Genomic DNA, 12,679 nt, shown 5'->3' with positions numbered 1-12,679 from the left:
GCATTTTTTCATGTATTTGTTGGCCATTTGTGTATCGTCTTTTGAGAATTGTCTATTCATGTCCTTAGCCCACTTTTTTTATGGGATTGTTTGTTTTTTTCTTACTGACTTGTTTGAGTTCATTGAAGATTCTGGATATTAATCCTTTGTCAGCTGTATAGATTGTGAAGATTGTCTCCCACTCTGTGCTGTGGATTGTCTGTTTTTTACTGACTTGTTTGAGTTCATTGCAGATTCTGGATATTAGTCCTTTGTCAGCTGTATAGATTGTGAAGATTGTCTCCCACTCTGTGCTGTGGATTGTCTGTTTACTCTGTTGATTATTCCTTTTGCAAAAGCTCTTTAATTAGGTCCCAGCCATTTATCTTTGTTTTTATTGCATTTGCTTTTGGGTTCTTGATCATGAAATCTTTGCCAAATCCAATTTCTAGAAGGGTTTTTCCAATGTTATCTTCTAGAATTTTTATGGTTTCAGGTCTTAGGTTTAAGTCCTTAATCCTTCTTGAGTTGATTTTTATATAACGTGAGAGATGAGAATCCAATTTCATTCTCTTAGATGTGGCTAGCCAATTATCCCAAGACCATTTGTTGAAAAGGGTGTCCTTTCCCCACTTTGTTTTTGTTTGCTTTGTTAAAGATCAGTTGGCTGTTAAGTATTTGGGTTTATTTCTGGGTTCTCTATTCTGTTCCACTGGTCTATATGCCTATTTCTATTCCAGTTAGTACCATGCTGTTTCGGTGACTATGGCTTCATAGTATAGTTTGAAATCAGGTGGTCTGAAGCCTCCAAATTTGTTCTTTTTGCTTAGTTTTGCTTTGGCTATGCGGGCTTTTTTTTGGTTCCATATGAATTTTAGAATTGTTTTTTCTAATTCTGTGAAGAATGATGGTGGTATTTTGATGGCGATTGTGTTGAATTTCTTTCTAATGGGCACTATGTTCAGCTTTGTCAGGAGAGGGTGTCTGAGGAACATTCCAGTAAGACGGGGGCTTCTCTTCTGAGTTCTAGTGTGTTTCCATCTGCCACTTCTTGCTCCTGCTGTGTGGTTGTTCAGTAATGTGGGTTGCCCAGAGCGCTCAGGCTCTCGGCAACTGCTCAGCCGTGACCTGGGCCCAGTAGCCATCTTTCCAGAACCATTTAGATGAAGGTAATGCATATGCCAGGCCTGTTCTGGCCCAGGTGACCCAGAGGCTTCTTTGACATGGGGAGGCTACAGCCACACCTTTCAGCTCCGGCCTTTTGGGAGAAGAACTCACATTCCAAGTTTTCCCTTCCTTGGATACCCTTCCTCAGCTCCAGGGTACTCTGTAGGGATTATTTTATATTTTTATAGTCACTCTTCTATCAAAACAATAAGTATATCAAATTTCCCATGTTTCAATTTTTGTGTATTTTCTAGTTCCTAATTGAATCCAGCCTAATGCAAACAGCACTCGGTTTCCAATGGATCTGTAATGCTTTTGCTGTCATATATTCACTGTTGTGATTGTGGGGTGGTTGTCTGCTAACTTTCCTTTTTGTTTTTTTTTTTTCCCTATGCCAAGTCTTAATTATTCCATTGCTTCTCTGCCATTTTTAAACAATTTAGTTACTAAAAAAATTCAATTAAATTTACTGTTTATATAAACTCTATATATTTAGTATATATATAGAATATATACTAAACAATTCAATTAAATTTACTGTTTATATGTAAACTACATACAGTAAACATAAACATATTTAACTAAATCTAAAATGTGACATATTTAATTAAATGTAATTAAAATATACACATGTATTTTGATTATCTATATACAGCTGCTTAATATGATATCCATTGTGTTTTCCTTTTATTATCATTCTTTCAACTCTTCTTGATTTCTACTTGCCCATTTTTCTTCACATTAATTTTAGAATCAAATTTTCAAATTCTTCAAAAAAGTTAACTGATCAATTGGTATTTAACTAAAATTAAATTAATTTAGGGAGAATGACCAGATTTATAATACTGACTCTTCCCATTTGTGAACATAGTACTTTTTTTCCAGAAACTTATCTTGTTTTTCCAGATCTTGTTTGTCTTTTAATTTAAAAATTATTATTTTTCTCCAAAAACTTATTTTGTTTAATCTACTCTTAGGTAATTGTACATTTTTTGATATTCTAATGAACAATTACCTTTTAACAATATATTTTCTGATGAATGAGAAAAGTTTTCATGTTTTTATATGTATCTTGTACCTAGGAAGCTCACTGAATTCTCTCATTAGATCTAAGTTTTGTCAGGAGATTCTTTTGAATTTTCTAAGTACACCTTCATATTATCTGCTATTAGTGGCAATTTTTCTTACTGTTTTCATTTTTTAAATTTCTTAATCTTTTTTATCTTGTGTACTTAATGTAGTCAATACAATGTTTAATAGAAGTGGCGATATGCATGCTTTCTCTGTTCCTGATTTAAAAGGAATAGATCTAAAATTTTAACACAGTATACTATTCACTAGAGGTTTTGGTAATGTATCTAGGAAAATTCACTAGTATTACTAGTTGGCTATCAATTTTGAATCAAAATTAAGAGTTGAATTTTATAAAATGCTTTTCTCTGTGGAGATAATTATATGATCATAATGATAGCTTAAAGCAGATTACATTAATAGATTTTCTAAAATTAAAACATCCTTTATTACTGACTGTACTCAATCATAAAAGATGTTTCATGATTTGATTCCTTTGATTCATTTAATTAGTACTTTTGGATATGTTCTTATAAGTTTAATTACCCAATAATTTGGCTTTCTGACTCTGTCATTGTCCAGTTTTAATACCAAAATATTTGTAGTATTATAAAATGAGTTGTAATTTTATGTTTTTCTCCATAATCTAAAACTCGATGTATAAGAAAAAAAAATTTATTAATTGAGGGTGCTTTTTGTGAGCATGAATTCAGGAGCATGGGAATGAAAATCAACTATGAGTTTCTTGAAACCACTGAGATTATAGTTTGTTATCACAGCTCGGCCTAGTCTATTCTTACTGATTTTATAGCCAAATTCCAATTGATTTTCTATTGTTTTTAATTCGAGACTCTGTCCTTCAATTAATGGTTTGAATATAATAAAATTTGCTATGGTTTTTGTTATACTTGGCCTTACTTCTTGGGCTTGCTTCATACAATATATTTTTCTTGCCTGTTTTTTCTAACTCTCTCCCTTCTATCGAATTGTTAATGATTAATTTATTTCACTTTTTCCACAGTTTTCTTGTTTGGAGCTCATTCAATTTTCATTATATTAGTAGTTGGTGTTAAAATTTTAACATGCCCAATTGTCTTAATAATGTCATCTTAATAATCCCTAATAATCCAGTTTATCCCTACTTAGTCTAAAAAATTCAACAGAACTTAAATTGTTACTGCAATTAATCACTCCCAAATTGTTGTCTAGAATTTTAGTTGTAATTTTAATTTCCTTTAATTGATAATTGTGATTCAAAAAAATATTTAGACAATTTACCTAAAAGTTTTATTTTTATCAAAAAGACAGTCTATGTAAATACTCAAGTTCATAAATTCTTCTAAAATTCTAAACATTTTATGTAGAATTTTATAAGCAATTTCTTTCCTTATTCCTTCTTATAGGTTTGTTTTTTATTTAATTTATTTTTTATCAAGAACATCTATTAATTGGTCTTTCAATCAGAATCTGAGTGGTAAATTATCTCTTAAATGCTTTCATTTGTATTAATATTTGAAACTGTTTCACTGGAACTTTAGAATTTTAGGCTGTTATTTTTATCTCAGCTTTTTGAAGATATTATTTTGTTGTCTTCTTACATTTTTGCCAAGAAGTAAACTGTTAGCAATTTTGATTCCTTTGTAAACAACCAAGTCTTTTTGCTCTTTAAAAATTTATCATTTGTAAAACTTTTCTCTTTTTTTTAGATCCTGCATTTTCTCCATAATATATGCAGGTTTGGATCTATATTTATTTATTGAGTTCAATATTTATTTTGCTTATTTAATCCAATAGTTTATGCCTTTCACTAATTCTGGAAAAATTTCACCTATTATTTCTTTGATTTTTTTCTATCCCCAATTAACTCTTTTCTCTTTTATCAACCTTTATTGAACTTAAGTCGTTCCACTCATTTTAGCCTAGGTGGTTGTTCCGTTGTGTTGTCTACATTCATGTCTCTCTTTTGCTTCCTCAATAATGTAGCCATACCCAGTTTCCAGCTTATATATTCCTTTTGAGTCCAGCTTTATTTGATGTTAAATTGTTACAAAAAACTTATTGATATTAATAATCATATCTCTAATGTCTTTAATTTGATTTCCCTTTAAATCCTTTCTATTCTTTTTCTTGGTGTCTTTTAGCTTATAGGATTCTATTACTTCTGCACTTTAAATAATTTTTTAAAAACCTATTTTTCACACACTTTAGATTGCTTTATTTCACAGGTTTTTTTGTTACAAGTTCTTCTGTTTGATGTATCTCCTCTCTTCATCATGGAAATACTTTTTAGGACTTTCTTTAATTTTTGTTGTTCTCTTTTCTTTGCGTGTGTTCTATGAGCGTGAGATTATGAAAACGGGATTTCAGAGTAATTTTGGTTTACAACTGCCAGTGCCTTCAGAGGCTTACTTGGTCTAGTATCAGTCTTTAGGTAAATTTTTTGGGGATCTCTGCACCATTCATACAGTGTAAATTTGAAATGTATACATGCAGAAGACAGTCTTGGGATTTCATTTTCTGCAGAGACTTTAAAAGAAATACAGAATCCTAGTCAGACACAGAAACATAATTGTTTCTTGAGACTTTTCTGGGCCTGAGGGTACAACTTCTCTAAGTCAATTTTCACCAAGTAGGAAGATTTCCCAGGGTTCAAATCTCATTCAGCGATTACAGTTCCAACCCTGAACACGTCCTCTTCCCCTGCCTGTGAAATACTATCCTGATCTTGACATGTTGGGCTCATTTTAGATCTCATATTTCCCTCATCTCTTGTTTTCGATCTCATTCTGAAGTGTTGCCTCATGTGTTTTGTTCTTCTGACTTCAAGTTCCTGAGACTTGGTCATTTTTTTCTGTCTTTCAAGGTTAGCCAAGTATTTTCTTTACTTTTGTTTAATTGTCATAGTCAACTAATGACTAAGACAAATGTCTTAGTCAGCATTTGTAAGTGTTTGGAATGAGGTAGAAGTCTGCATCATTTCAGTTCACCATGTTTTGAACTTGAATTCAGTCATTTTTAAATACATGCTTTCTTTAATTTTTTGCATAATTATATTTACATAGACTGTGAATTTCTACTGCCTATTTTCTATCAGTAAGGTTCTTGCCAAACATGAAATAAATCTCTTTCTGAAGTATTAGTATTATCTTAGGGTTCCTGCATCATTGTCTAAATAATGTAGAGTTGTTGTTTTATCACTAGCATTTAGTATTGGGTAGTATATTGATTTATTTTTGCTAAATTGAGAGGTAATCTAGAACTCAGATTTACTATACCTATATCTACATATTATAGTGGCAATTTGTTAATAAACTAATGAATTGTATAATGTTTGAATTGTATTGGAAAATCAAAAGAATAGCATTTAAAAAGGTTTTGGTGTCAAAAAAAGAGGTCAGATACTTAGAATATTTTAAAAGCAGTGTTTAAATAAAGGTACATAGCTCAGAGTCTGACTTTATGTCTCATAAACCCCCTCTACCTTTTTTATGTTATAGTGTTGGTCTAATTTAGGTGCTGACTCTTGCAGTCACAGCTCACAGGGGCTGGAATAGAAACTGAGAACATTAGATTGTTAACTCCCAATGAGAGCTGTGTCAGGCAGAATGAATGAATTCTCATGTTAGCCTGATCATTACATTTTCTCTATACAGATGAATATATAAAAATAAAAATGATTATATAATTGTTAGGTTATTTTGGAATCAGAACAAGAAGGGGTTTTAACAACTTTTTGAATATTTAATATCATTAGGGCTCAAAACTTGACATGTCAATTCCTTTCATAGGAATGTATTCACTCAATGGACCTATACTCACATTCATCTGACACTAGGTCTTCATTCATAGAGCTGTCATTGCTTATGTGTTCTCAATGGCTCCTCTCTATCTATGATTCTATTGCTAAATCATCTTACTTGGGGTTGCCATCTGCCATTTTGAATCACATCCCTATTTTCAATCAGGTTCTGGCTAAGTTTTGTTAACCTTGCAGTCATTTTCTCCCCTGAAGGCAACTGACTTTGAAGTACTGCTGCTGCCTTTTTCCACCATATTATTCCTATAATTAGCTGCTGAGATTTACTGAACTCTTCCTATGGAGGCAAGTGCTATACTTTTTGATACTCATTCTCTCATTTAAACTTAGAAAACAAATATGAAATAGAAAATGTTATAACTATTTTGCTGATCTATAGATTTCTGAATGACTTGTCTGTCTAGTAAGACAGTAGCAAAAAGTCAAGAGTTTATACTTAGGCAAGTATATTTACTCTAAAGCACTTCTACCTACCTTCACAATAACTGGCTCTTGGAACCACACTTTATGACACTAAATCTTAGTATATTAGATCAGGACTGTGGTGATTATTCTCATTTTATGTGAAGAAATAGATCTAGAAGTCTGTATTTTATCTAAGACCAAAATCCAATTAATTACTAGCCAAGCTGGGACTAGAACTATGACCTTTAGACTGCTAGTCCCGGGAATTTTCCAATGTTATACTCTCTTCCTTATTTTCCTTCTACAGCTGTGCTGCTTCATATGTGAACCATTTAATTTGCAAGGTTGCCTGAAGAGATGAGTCATGAAATTAGTTTTATATTGACTAATGGTATTTACTTATCTATATAGACACATGTTACACACATGTGAACAAATGACTACTTCCATCATTACCAGGACAAGGTTGCTGAGTTTTTCGGATGTGAGGATGGGTGGATGGGTTTTCTTTCTTTCTTTTTTTTTTTTTTTGAGACTCGCTCTGTCACCCAGGCTGGAGTGCAATGGCGTGATCTCAGCTCACTGCAACCTCTGCCTCCCAGATTTAAGAGATTCTCCTGCCTCAGACTCCTGAGTAGCTGCAACTACAGATGCGTGCCGCCACGCCCGGCTAATTGTTTTGTATTTTTAGTAGAGACAGGGTTTCACCATGTTGGCCAGGATGGTCTCAATTTCCTGACCCCGTGATCTGCCTGCCTTGGCCTCCCAAAGTGCTGGGATTACAGGCCTGAGTCACTGCGCCCAGCCAAGTTTTCTTTTTTTCTTCTTTTTCTCTAAGCTATCCATCCTTTTTAACCCAGTGAGCAAGTGTGAACATTTCTCACACAGTCTGAAAAATTAGGATTACAAATTCTGTGTTTCAAATAAAGCCTTAAACAGACAAACAAAGTAAGTATAAAAACTACTAGCTAGTATTCAGCTGTCTATAACTAGCTAAATATCTCACTAGGAGTATTCACTTTTTCTTATATTCTGAATGGAAAGTTTGTGGCTTTGCACAGCATGGATACTTTCTAGTTAAAATTCAGAAGCATTATCATTGTCCAGCTGAGCTGCTATGTGGGTCAACCATTCCAAGACTTCATCTTTTTTATTTTTAAAATGACTGAAATAGTATTGTAAAGAATTCAGTCCTTTGAAGCCAGCAATATATAGAAATTATATGACTGTAATCCCAGATGGAAGAGTTTTTTGGTTTTGTATTTAAATTTTGAGGGAACATTATGCCTGTGCAAGATGTCAGCTTGGCAGGTTGGAAGATCAAAGTTCTTTGTTCATGTACAGCATATATGCCAAAGCTAAGACATCTCTCTCCTACCCCATTGTGCTACTAACTCTTAATAATAGCTGCCAATTCCAGCCAGGCAGAAAGCAGTTAAGTGCCCATGTGCATCCCTCCTTCGTTGAGTCTGACAGGCAAGGTGACATTGTGATGATGCATTACCGATGATGGAGTTGCAAGGAATTGAACAAACAAAGCATTAGTATCCTGAGTAGTAGCCAAACAACATTCCTCAAAAAAGTCATCTCATCAGGTCCCCTCAAAGACTGAGAACCCTGTAACTTCAAGGATAGATTTTCAAACTTTAGAATTGACTAACCAATGTAAAATCTAAAATATGAGCGTAGTATTTTTTAAGAAATGAATGAAGTCTCTCTCCCCTTTTCTTTGCTTTTCATTTTTAGGGAGGATAGGTCAACTTTATGATAGATTTGGGTTTTTTTTTTTTTACAATACTTAAAACATAATTTTCCATTAAAATTTGATGTAGTCTGCTCAGTTATTTAAAATTTAGCAGCTGACAAAGTTTGGTTTCATCATTTAAAAAACTGAGAGGCTGTTTCTCCTAACATAAACAACCACTATTTTAAAATTTGGGCTGAAATAAAATAAAATTTATTGACAAAAGATTATTGTAGAACAGTTTGGCAAAATGCAAAGGTCCATTCTTTACCAATTTCAACTTGTATAAAGAAAATTTTCACGTGGTTAACTAACAAATATTTATTCACTACCCACCCATGTACCAGTTTCTGTTAGGTATTGAGGTTATGAAAGTGGTTTCTGAGGAAGGGCGCAGTGGCTCACGCCTGTAATCCTAGCACTTTGGGAGGCCAAAGGAAGGCAGATCATGAAGTCAGGAGATCGAGACCATCCTGGTTAACGTGGTGAAACTCAACCTGTACTAAAAAAAACCAAACAAACAAAAAAACTAAAAAAACAAAACTAGCCAGGCGCGGTGATGGGCGCCTGTAGTCCCAGCTACTCGGGAGGCTGAGGCAGGAGAATGGCTTGAACCCGGGAGGTGGAGGTTGCAATGAGCCGAGATCCTACCACTACACTCCAGCCTGGCTGACAGAGCGAGACTCCATCTCAATAAAACAAAAACAAAAGTGGTTTCTGCTTCTTATGAATTTACTGTATGGTGGGAGAGGAGATACATATGAATAAAGAGAAGAGTAACACACCAGAGATAGTAAAATTAGAAAGAAGAGATGACACAACCCTACCTGGAAGAGGCATCAGGTAATACCATCTACCAGAGGTAACAGTGGAGCTTATCTTACTGGATAAGACTGAAGTTGGCCATGCAAAAGGGAGGGGATTCAAATCCTAAAACAGTCATAGTACCACAAGAGCAAGCACTGCTAGAAATAATCTCATCTAAGTAAAACCATCTCACCAAACTCCCTTTTAGAACTGCAGTCTGACTTGGGAAAAGTCTAGGTTTTCTACTAATTAAAAGCCCAAACTGGGTGATACTTGTTAATTTGTGTTGCAGTGATCATATTCTTTGTGTTTTCTTTGCTTTTTGGTATTGTCTTATTTGACAAGGAAGGAGCTAATTTTGTTTCATTCAACTTTTTCTAGGCCCCTAGTGTGTATTATGTCTAACTCAATCAACTATTTTTTTCTTTGTACTGATCTGAATACAGGAGTTTTCTATTAATTTTGACAGTTCATTGAATCTTAAAAGTTTGCTTCAAGGTTGGATTTATTATATATTTAGATCTAGAATTTCCTAATGTCAAAAATAATGTTTCATTCTAATTATTGTTAAGAAAGTTGTATATATATTTCCAATGGAAGGAACTTACTTTATCGAGATTTTGCTGTCACAATGCAAATAATTATAGATAAGATAGCTCTTGGTGACTTGTGTTTGTAAGTAAAAGGGACCATTTACTTTTTCTAGTTTTGTTTATGATTTTTCACATTTCAGTGAAACAAATACTTACCTTCAATTCAAAATGCAGTTGCTTTTATCATTTACAAAGCATAGAGTACAAAATATTCTTTCCTATTCACAGATTAGTTTGGAAAATGAAAGAAGTTGGTCAAACTTCAGGTCCTTGAAAATATTAAAACTTAAAGGGGTTTCAAAGCCTCTAAATGCTAAAGCTTTGAAATTTTTCATATGCAAATTTTAATGGTGCATCACATAGAACTTTAAGAAATCAGAGAGCTTTTTTTTTTTTTTTTCCGCATTAAACACAGCAGCATTTTAGGATAATGTGTGCTAGCTTCTCTGTTTGTGTAACAGTTTCTGAAACGGATCTTTTCAAGCATAGTAACGGGTTTGAATTGTGTTCGCCTAAAGGCTGTGAAAACCAGAAACTGTGAAATGGAGTTCAAGCACAGCCCTTTCATAGCTGGCAGAAGTTCAGCTGTAGTTTTGGGTAGTTTGGTCAGTGGTTTCAACAAATACTTTGAACATTTTATCTATATATAAGCATTCTTTTACTGAGCTGTTGTAAGCGAGTATTGAAGAGTAAATTCTTTATTTTTCCATCCATTATGCACTTTCTACATTTGTGGGAATAGAGACCACTCATTGAATACATTTGCTGGGTTCACTGCCAATTGGAATGTATGAATAATTGATACACATTGGATTTACTATCTTTCATTGCAAATCCCTTTACACATTATACCAGGATTATGGCTTAGGAAATGAGGTGGGTGTGAACCACACTTCAGAAGTCCAATCTTATTATTCATTGCTTCAAATACCTCTGCTTTATGTATTTTTTTTCCGAAAGTTTAATTCAACTATAGAAATAAGATGAAAAGGCAAAAAAGATCTATCCAAACTGTGATCCCACGCTGTTTCTTCTAGTCTTCTGATTTTCTGTTTTGAATTTGAAGTTTATGATCAAATCTAGTGGGCCAAAAGATGTCATAATTAAAACTATGGTAAAATTCCCCTGGACACCCTTTCATTCAATAAACCTTTATTGAAGCCCTGCTTTTGACCCAAAGCCATTAGAATGTATGAAATCACTCAAGGAAACTGTCAAGCAAGTTCTGGGGCCAAGAATTCTTTATGATCTCTTATTTGAAGGGTGTTCCAGAGTTCTTCATATCCTAATGCTGTGTTATAAGGTTTTAAATTTATATTGGGATTTATGATTTGTAAGCCTTCTCACATGTAAAATTATATCCGTTTCAGAAAGAAAAAGCTATAGTAAGTATGTGGATTCCAATTCTGAGCCTTCTTCTTGCTGGGAAGGTAAATTAATTGTTCCTGTTTCAACTTCAGCAGCACTTTCAGCAGTGGCTACATGTTCTGGTGGCCTCAGCTCTCCCTGAATGGATACCTGAGGTCACATCCACAGGATGACCCTGGCTTTGGGTTTCCTTTCAGTTTACCTCCATGCCTAGGAAAGTTAGGGGTAGTTTTTTGCTTTTGCTAAAACTTGGGCTCCCTCAGATACCCCTTAGCTATTTCTCCTTTTCCGTTACCTGTGTGGACATTTCTTGAGTTTAAATTCTCTCTGTTTGAAATACCTAGAGTGGTATTTGTTTTCCTGACTGATATGCTTCTTTACACCTCCATTCCCCAACCCCTTGACAATGAAGATAAAAAAACAACTTCAGAGGGCTGTTTTGAGGATTACGCTAGTGAAATACCTGAAGGATGAAGTCAGAGGATGGAATAACAGACAAACCAGCTGTGGGGGAAGGGTGTCATGGTGGGAGAGCAGCTAGAAAAGGTTGATAGAAAGAAAAGAGCATTTACTCAGGGCTTCCTTTCTCCTGAGCACCCTAATTTGGTTAATAATCTTTATTTTCATTTTTAAGATGAGAAAAATGAGCCTTGTAGGTTTGAAGCAGAATACCATTTATTCTATGGAATTAGAACCCCAGTCAGTTCAGACTCTAACTTTATATATTTTTGGTTTTCCTGCCCACCTTGATGACTGCTTTTGGGAAGTAAATGATGTTGAATTAGACAGGCTCCATTTTTAGGTATGGGATTTGTAGTCATTGACAAAATGCAGAACAACATTTTTTAACTGACCTTTCCTCTTTGTTTACATGAGTTAAAAAATACTATTTAATTAGAACACACACATGCTTTGTAGAAAAAGGAGAGTAGTTTTGCATAGGTTTATGGGGTATTAACTATTCCCTAGCATTCTGGTCTAGAAAACCACTCAGGTCATGTCAAATCTCCAGTTGTTTACATTTTTTAGCCCTTTGCCAAGATGATTAAGTTAAGTCATAAATCAGAAATGTTTTGCTTTTAATTGCCCATATTGTCCATGTAAATGCCACCTTAAATTACCACCTGTTTCCCTTTTAACTGTAAGATATTTTATGTGCAGTGTCCAGTAACTCATTTTCTATCATCAAAAATAAGTCAGATAACAGGTTCACAAATTATTTGTGGAAAATACACAAATCTCTGATTTGAAAAAAGGAATACCTTAAGTAAATATGCCAGGTGTGGAAGCTAGATACAGTAGCAGGTGCAAATTCTCACCTTAATTTTTAAGTTGGTAAACCTTAGAAGGACGTGGAGAAGTGTCTATGTGATAAAAAATAAAGATCATTAAAATTTGTTAAAGACATTCCTTTGAGGTTTTGGCAGTTTTACAGGCCAAACGATGTAGTTTATGTAAGGAAAATTACATGGAAAAATGATTTAATAGCATGACAGGATACATGAAGAGAATTTCAAAAGCTATTGACAGCTGTGGAGAGTGAGCTCATATTTTGTGGAATGGAGCAGGGAGAACAGGTGGGCACAGACCTCAAATTTCCCATATGTGAGATACCTGGGAGGTCTACTGACTGCTGGGAGAAGTGATGATTTAACGGAAGGAAGCCAACCAGACACATGTAAATGAGGGAACCAATATTGATAAAAAAGGAATCTCAAGGAATGTGGA

General features: G+C 34.1%; 1 protein-coding gene across 1 annotated transcript in view; it reads right to left on the bottom strand.

Moving 5' to 3' along the window:
* Positions 1 to 6,701, bottom strand: part of LOC105531381 (chloride intracellular channel protein 1) — a 20,575-nt gene extending 13,874 nt beyond the window's left edge. The window contains exon 1 of the mRNA XM_011969307.1: positions 6,697 to 6,701. The gene's annotated coding sequence lies outside the window, so the exon portion shown is untranslated. The remainder of the gene's footprint in view (positions 1 to 6,696) is intronic.
* Positions 6,702 to 12,679: the final 5,978 nt, after the last annotated feature.

Source organism: Mandrillus leucophaeus, unplaced genomic scaffold (genome assembly GCF_000951045.1).
Source record: "Mandrillus leucophaeus isolate KB7577 unplaced genomic scaffold, Mleu.le_1.0 Scaffold880, whole genome shotgun sequence".
In the NCBI taxonomy this organism is placed as follows: Eukaryota; Metazoa; Chordata; class Mammalia; order Primates; family Cercopithecidae; genus Mandrillus; species Mandrillus leucophaeus.
Note: the sequence above shows the minus strand (reverse complement) of the source record. Positions and strands in the feature narration are given on the sequence as shown.